General features: G+C 44.0%; 1 long non-coding RNA gene across 1 annotated transcript; it reads right to left on the bottom strand.

Moving 5' to 3' along the window:
• Nucleotides 1-1,441: 1,441 nt before the first annotated feature.
• Nucleotides 1,442-2,792, bottom strand: LOC146679440 (uncharacterized). The gene is made up of 2 exons (XR_014918525.1): nucleotides 2,355-2,792; nucleotides 1,442-1,822 (listed from the first exon to the last, which is right to left on the bottom strand). It is a non-coding gene; the product is annotated as an uncharacterized LOC146679440 (long non-coding RNA).
• Between the last annotated feature and the right edge of the window lie 4,039 nt (nucleotides 2,793-6,831).

Below are 6,831 nucleotides of genomic sequence, written 5' to 3'. Positions count from 1 at the left end.
CACACACACAGCCTTTCATTGTTCTTGTAACAGTGACAATAAAAGCTATTCTATTCTATTGTCATGCATTCTTGCATCTCTTGCCCTGCAAACACACTTTGCAGAGTGCACTCTGTAGTTTATTTTACATAATAGTTAATACAGTACTTGTATTTAAGTGTATTTCGGTTTATTTTTTTACATCTCATAGCACTGCAAACACTTATAAAGCATAAAGTTTACTTAGCTCTTATTACTAATCGGTTCTATCTTGTAGTTGCACTAAACACAATCACACTGTCACATTTCATAAGCTGGTTTGGTATCTCAGTGCAGTCCCCTACTTACAGAATAGTCTGAGGCCAGGGGCCTTTATAAAGGGGGCCAGGGCCCATGTCCTTGAGTGATTTCTCTGTCTTAGACAGATGTAGTGAAGCTTCCAGGATCGGTCACACTGCAGGGAGTTCTTAAAATTGAATCAAGTGAGTCTCCGTTTAGGGAGCGAGCGTGTGACTGCATTAAGGTAAAATGTAATGTGGAAGCTTGTCTGTTCAGAGCATTTTATGGCGTTTGATGTTTGTATATCTTCTTTTCTTTTTATCATTTTTTAAAAATGGGATTAGATTTTTTGTATGTTTGGGGGAACATATCAAGAACACTGCAGTTTATGGCTTTTCCTTTAGTGCAGAGCCTAAGAATAGCTCGGCGGACTTCCATTCACATGTTGCTGTTATTTATAGCTGCCAGTGACACAAACAACACGCCTATGGGTGCTGCTGCCTGTGCTGGGATTGGTTTTTGTCGTAACAAACAGAACTAAAGTGAATCCAAGTGTTACAAACAATTAAAAATGTACATCGCAGCCACTGTCTGTGCATTTGTTTTTGATGATCTGTGATGGTAGCAGGTACTTAGTTCACCAGTTACTATTATAAGAAATAATTTTGTTTTTTTAAGCAACTACTTAATTTGTCTTTTCTCTTCCAGGTAAGTGGACATGGAGCTGTACAGTCCAAAGCCTGACTGAAACCTGACTCCTGCTGACGGTCGTTCTGTATGTGTTTGCTGTGGGGCTGGTGACAGTGAGGTAAATATGCCTCAAATAGTTGTTGACCTTTCTGTGTGGAGACACGAGGCAGAAGCAGCAGCCACTCTGGTTATGGGACATCCGTCTTTGACAGTGGACAGTGATAGAAAGGCCAGCGCCGTCTTTACTGAGCATCTTAGCTTCGTTGTTTTGTGATTTCATGAAGAAATAATTATAGATAAATGATACATAATTAGCTATTTGTTAGTAGATGTGTGGTTATTATAACAGAGGGCAGAGATCCTCTAAGGCCGTGGTTTATGTAACGCGGTTACAGGACCAGGGCGCCTGACTGCAGCTTCATAGACAATGAGCTATCAGAAGTAGTTTCCACTATGGAGCCTGAGTGTGTGAATCAAACACAGGAAACCAAAGTAGAGCTCAAAATATATATATTATGTTTGTTATGAGAAATGTAAAGACGGATGTACAAAAAAGTAAAGAAAAATATGCAAATATATCACAAACAAAAATAATGTTGACAATACAAAACAGCTTCTTAGGTTCCAAAAGGAGGTGGGATGAGGTGTGGTCCAGTATGTGATTTAGTTCAGTTCCATGGACCTGTGATAGGTCATGTGTCAACAGTTTGATTCAGTCCATAGGTTCACGATTCCTACCGCAACGTAGCGGTGGTCGGGTGGCTCGCCATCCCGCGCTGATCAGGGCTGATCGCGGGAGAAAAAAAAAACCTGACCTAAACAAGGTCAAAAACAAATTATCCTTCAGCGAAGAAAATGAAACCGCATCCTACTGCTGTGACAAAATAAATACATAAATAACAAAGACAATTAATGCCATGTTTCATACAACAATCAACAAACCATCATCTCTTATAATGAATTTCATTCAACATACTATTATAGAAAAACATTCTCATGGGTCCCATCAAAGTATATCAGCCATAAAGCTAATAAATATCATCCAAAGTTAATCGAATATATTTACAAAACTCATTCAATCACAGGTGTTGCGCAACAGATTCAATAATTTAAATGGAATTTAACTCAATGCAAAATCTCATAGGCCGTTTTGGCATTTCATCAGAAAAGTAACAAAAAACATCCAAAACGGACAAATCTACAAAATTCAAATCACTCGTCCAACTCTAGATACGTTAAGTCAACATTCGGCCATAATGGAATAAACAAAAACAACAATATTCAATAAATAAAACTAGTAATTGCACTTACTGTCGCTAGCCTAGCATTAGCTTACCGGCGTTTTAGGATGTGCGATCGCGGCTCCGCATTTTCATTAATTGTGACGAAACAAACAAATAACTCACCGTTGAGTCGATTGTGAGGTAGTGTAAAGATGAATGAATCGGCCGGGTTATTGCACGCTGTCAACTGTAAAATGTGTCGATAGCTGACAAGTACGCCAACCACAGGGACAGCAGCAGCCAGAGGAGCAGGGACATGCAGCTGAATGACCCGGAACTTATGCAGGGTTCATTCCCGCCACAATAAAGGGACTGGCGGAAGTGGGGTCAGAAGCTACCGTGGTTACATTTAGGTGTTCAGCAGCGTCCTGTGTGCAGCAGATTAATCACATCATGTTCGGTTTGGTGGCTTTTTGATGTGATTGTTCGGAGAAAGCTGCCAGGAAACAACTAATAACCGATCAATGACAGCTCAGACAGTCCAGCTGGCTTTCCTCACAAAGTGATTCATTTGTTACCGTCTGTGGTCTCTGAGCAGGCGCAGTGTTACACTGATTTCATCTCCACAAAGCTTCTGTTGAATGTGAGCGAAGCAAGATCACTCCAACCTGTCCTGACACAGCTGAGCTCAGACCAGTATGTCATCACTGTTTGGGTTTGTGCTGAACTGGGCTACTGTTACATGACTGGTAATGAACTGGTAACACCCCAGAGTTCTGTGCGCAATAAGATCTGAATCTAATCCATAAATAAATCATGAACAGCCAACATGCACACATGCTTAACAGAGAGTGTGTGTGTGTGTGTGTGTGTGTGTGTGTGTGTGTGTGTGTGTGTGTGTGTGTGTGTCTGCTTCCTTTGAGTACAGCTGTTTAGCACATGCATTAATATTTCAGGAAGATGCCCTCAGAGAGACATTATATATGTTTGCATGCTGCATAATTAATATAATAATAAATACCTTTCTAGTGTGATAACAGCAGGGGGCGCTGTGACTGCAGAGTCCTTTTGATGTGCTGTTTTTACGTGACAAATTGCTGCTGACAGATCTATGTGATCACTTATATTAAGAGAGGATTCCTGATTCTCTGTTTAACTTTGTACTGTGACGCTAACGGAGTTTATAAATAAGTCTTTTAATCGTATTAGTTGTAATTAGAAAGACGAGCTCCTCTCTCCTGATTGTTTATTGGCTTTTTATGAATTAGGGTGAAAACTTCAAACCCACAAATACCCAAAGAAGCCTGAAACAATGATTTAGCCATGAAGTGAAATCACACAGGGAAGCTGAGATTGTTTGTTGACCTGTGCTTCAGCATGTCTAACTGGGACCTTTACAGCAGTATTTCTGTGTTAGTGTGTTACTGTTCGACACCCTGTGTATCCACGATCAGTCGTCTGCACGTGTCCAGCCTCGCCCCTGTGTTCTACCTAAACGTTTCCATTCTGGTCATTCCCAATGAAGAGTCGACCATCTTTAACCGCTCCAGCTCCGCCTCCTGGGTTTGTCAGTGCCACCGTCTCCGACACACAACAGCTCGCCCGACTGCCATCACGAGCTACCGTCTCCTAAATTTTCCCTGTCAGGTTTTTGTGTTTCTTCTTTCACAGACCCCCCTGACCCTCACCTCCACCCACCCCACCTCCTCTGCACCTGCCCTGTGCACTGTGTTGTTCTGGACCAGCTTCACTCAGGCACCTTTCTAATCCACACACATGTATTCAGTCTTACTGGCTCCAGCTCTCCACCTGCTCCCTGTTCTCACTATAGTTCCCAGTGTTGTCTGCACCATCGCACACATGAAGGGCCTCAGAGTCGAGTCCTGATGTCATGGCGCCCCCGCTCTAAATCCATCTGTCCCTCCTACAGCTCACCTGTGCCTTGCTGTCTCCTGCACAGCCTCAGTATGTGCTCAGTATGTGCTCAGTATGTGCAGTACCACAGTACGTCTCTTGGTGTCCCGTCGTGTGCTTTTTCCACATCCACACAGATATGATACAACTCCTTCTAACCTTCTCTGCACTTCCTCATCTACATGTAGAACCTCACTTCAGTAGCTCTTTCTCACGGTGTGGCTCATCAGCTCCATCCCCCTGTGGCTGCTGCAGCTCTGCACCCTGATTCTTCAGTACCAGGACACAAGCATCTGTCCCAACACTGTGTTAAACAATCTAGTTAAAAAGTCCCCTTCATACCTCCAGATGTTTATCAGGACCATCATTCTCCTTCATAGCTGCCCTCATGTCCTCCTTACTCTTACTGCACATCCTTCCAACCTCAGCCAAGTCTTCTTCTGCTTCCTCAGCATGTGCTCTCTCACACAGGTCACTGTAAACCTGCAGCCACTGCCCAGTTCTCCCGTCTACTTTCATTATCCTGAACGTCCTCGTTCACATTTCCTTGTCTTCTTTTCTTCTGTTCAGAGGATGCACTGAACACCACCATGACTCTTTCCCTCATACTTCAAACCATGTTCCAGAGGTTTGAAGTCACACACTAACCTGCTCACTTTATTATTGTGTTTTTGAGCGTTTTCTTCTGCTAGTACCCCCTCACAGTCTCCACCTTCACCATACGTCACCTGCAAGGTCACTGTCTTCAAAGGTGAAGCCTGAAGTAGCCCCCCCCCCCTCCATTATCTGATTTCACTGCAGCTTTTACGAGTCAGCCGTGCTATTTCTGATAGGCACAGGCTCCCCTCTTCTCTCTGTGAGTGTCGCTCATAGAAAACTTGGACACATTAGCCGGTCATGTGAGCTGCTGCCTGTTAGTGCACACGCCGCTGCCGCCTCGCAGCAGCCTGGGATTCCTGATTTACTGCTAATTCACTGAGCAGAAGAACAGCGTTTAATGGGGCTCTTTCCTAAAACCGTGGCCTGTGTGAGCGATCGTGGCGTGTAGTGTATGTGTTGTTGGCAAGCCGTCACAAGGGGGCGCCCTTCGACAACTTACCTTTGATTTTGTGACTCATGAGCAAGAAAAGCATAATCGTCAGATTAAATGTAATTTATCTTCATAATAAAGGAAACACGGATGTTTCTCAGTGACTCGTGTTTGTTTTCAGTCAGTTTGAGACAAGAAGAAAAGAAATGAGCAGGAAGCAGAACACATCACTGTTTGCTTTTATATAATAGGACTAATACAGCAGTGTTACATATGTAAATGGCTCCAGCTGTCATAAACTAAGATTCAGGAAGTTCTCTGATTGAAATGCTGACAGGTGATGGGTAACCCTCCCCAGCATGTTCCCAAGCGTTGCATACAAGCCACTGAAAAGTAGATGACGACAGGCTGACTGTCTGTGTGGAGAATCAGTAGGAATACGATGGATGAGCACATGAATCTGACATATTTGGAACAACCAGGTCTCGTGAATGACGCCATTTTTACTCCACGTGAAGAGAAAAACATGTAAACAGATCGTGAGCATCAGATCTGTTTATGCACTGCTTCAGTTTCCTGCTCGGCACAATCGTGGATCCAAAGATGTCAGCTGACGGCCCCGCCTGCCTTTGTTGTCTCTGCCCAGCCTTCCTGTCGTTATCCGTGTTTTTGCTCCCCATCCCCTCTGCCCTGTTGCCCTGACAACAGACAGACACCTAGGTTTCCTTGGCGACGGGGCAGTTTCCTGCCTCCCTACGCTGTGACTGTAGCACAGAGTGTAAGATGTGATTTAAAAGCCAAACCTGGGGATGTGTGTGCTTCACAACACGCGGCTGTGAGCGGTCCAACCTCACAGGACACGTCGAGCTTTGTCTGGTTTGGATTTAAGGAGCTACAGGTTAGAGGAGCAGGGACAGAAATCGTCTGTCAGTGTCCCCGTGAAGCCATCGCTGATGTGATTACTGCTGTTTCACATCAAACACTGCAGTTTTCCAGCAGTGGAAAGAAGCTGCTTTTGCTGGCATCCTTACTGAAGTTTAAAGTTTTCCATTTCTTAGAAAATGTTGCTTATTTTTCATCCTTTTAGGTGCAAATTATTCGTTTTACATATAAGTCATGCAGACCGTCAGTGATGCAGGCGTGCGGCTGTGATTAACATTTCCCACCAAAGACCAGAACTGTGCTTTTCACAGATGAGAGCCGCTGCATGCTGAGCACATGTGGAAGAGGCTGCAGAGCATCGTGCTGCTGGAACCTCGTCAGCACGGCTGCTCTGGTGTTTCAGTGATGGTCTGGGGGACATCCCAACCACTCAGCACCCTTTGAGTCGCTCTAATAACAGCTACTTAATATTTTCACCTGGATTCTTGGGGTGTCTCTGTTTTAAAATGTTCCTTTCTCAGCGTGCTGCTGTCATCAAATTAATACTGAGCTAATAATTTTCATGAAAGAGTAAAATATCTCAGTTTTCTCTGTTATTTACAGTTTTGACAGTAAACTTCTCATTTTGACACTTTGAAAGCACCTACACAGAATTGTTTCAGTGATGGATGGAAGAACCCTCAGACGATGCCTTGCGTTGGGTTCTGCGTCGACTGGACGCCTTGTGTCGGAGGTGAACCGTTTTGATTTAAAGGTTGATCGTAGCGCTCCCTCTGTGACTCCCAACATTAACTAGCTCACTCGTGAGCGAGAGAAGATCAGCTGTGATCCTGT

This window comes from Copadichromis virginalis, unplaced genomic scaffold, assembly GCF_057382275.1.
Source record: "Copadichromis virginalis isolate Kocher_CV1m ecotype Utaka unplaced genomic scaffold, C_Virginalis_male_GT1.1 unmapped_scaffold_1, whole genome shotgun sequence".
Classification (NCBI taxonomy): domain Eukaryota; kingdom Metazoa; phylum Chordata; class Actinopteri; order Cichliformes; family Cichlidae; genus Copadichromis; species Copadichromis virginalis.
The sequence above is the reverse complement of the archived record's forward strand: the minus strand, read 5'-3'. Positions and strand labels throughout refer to the sequence as shown.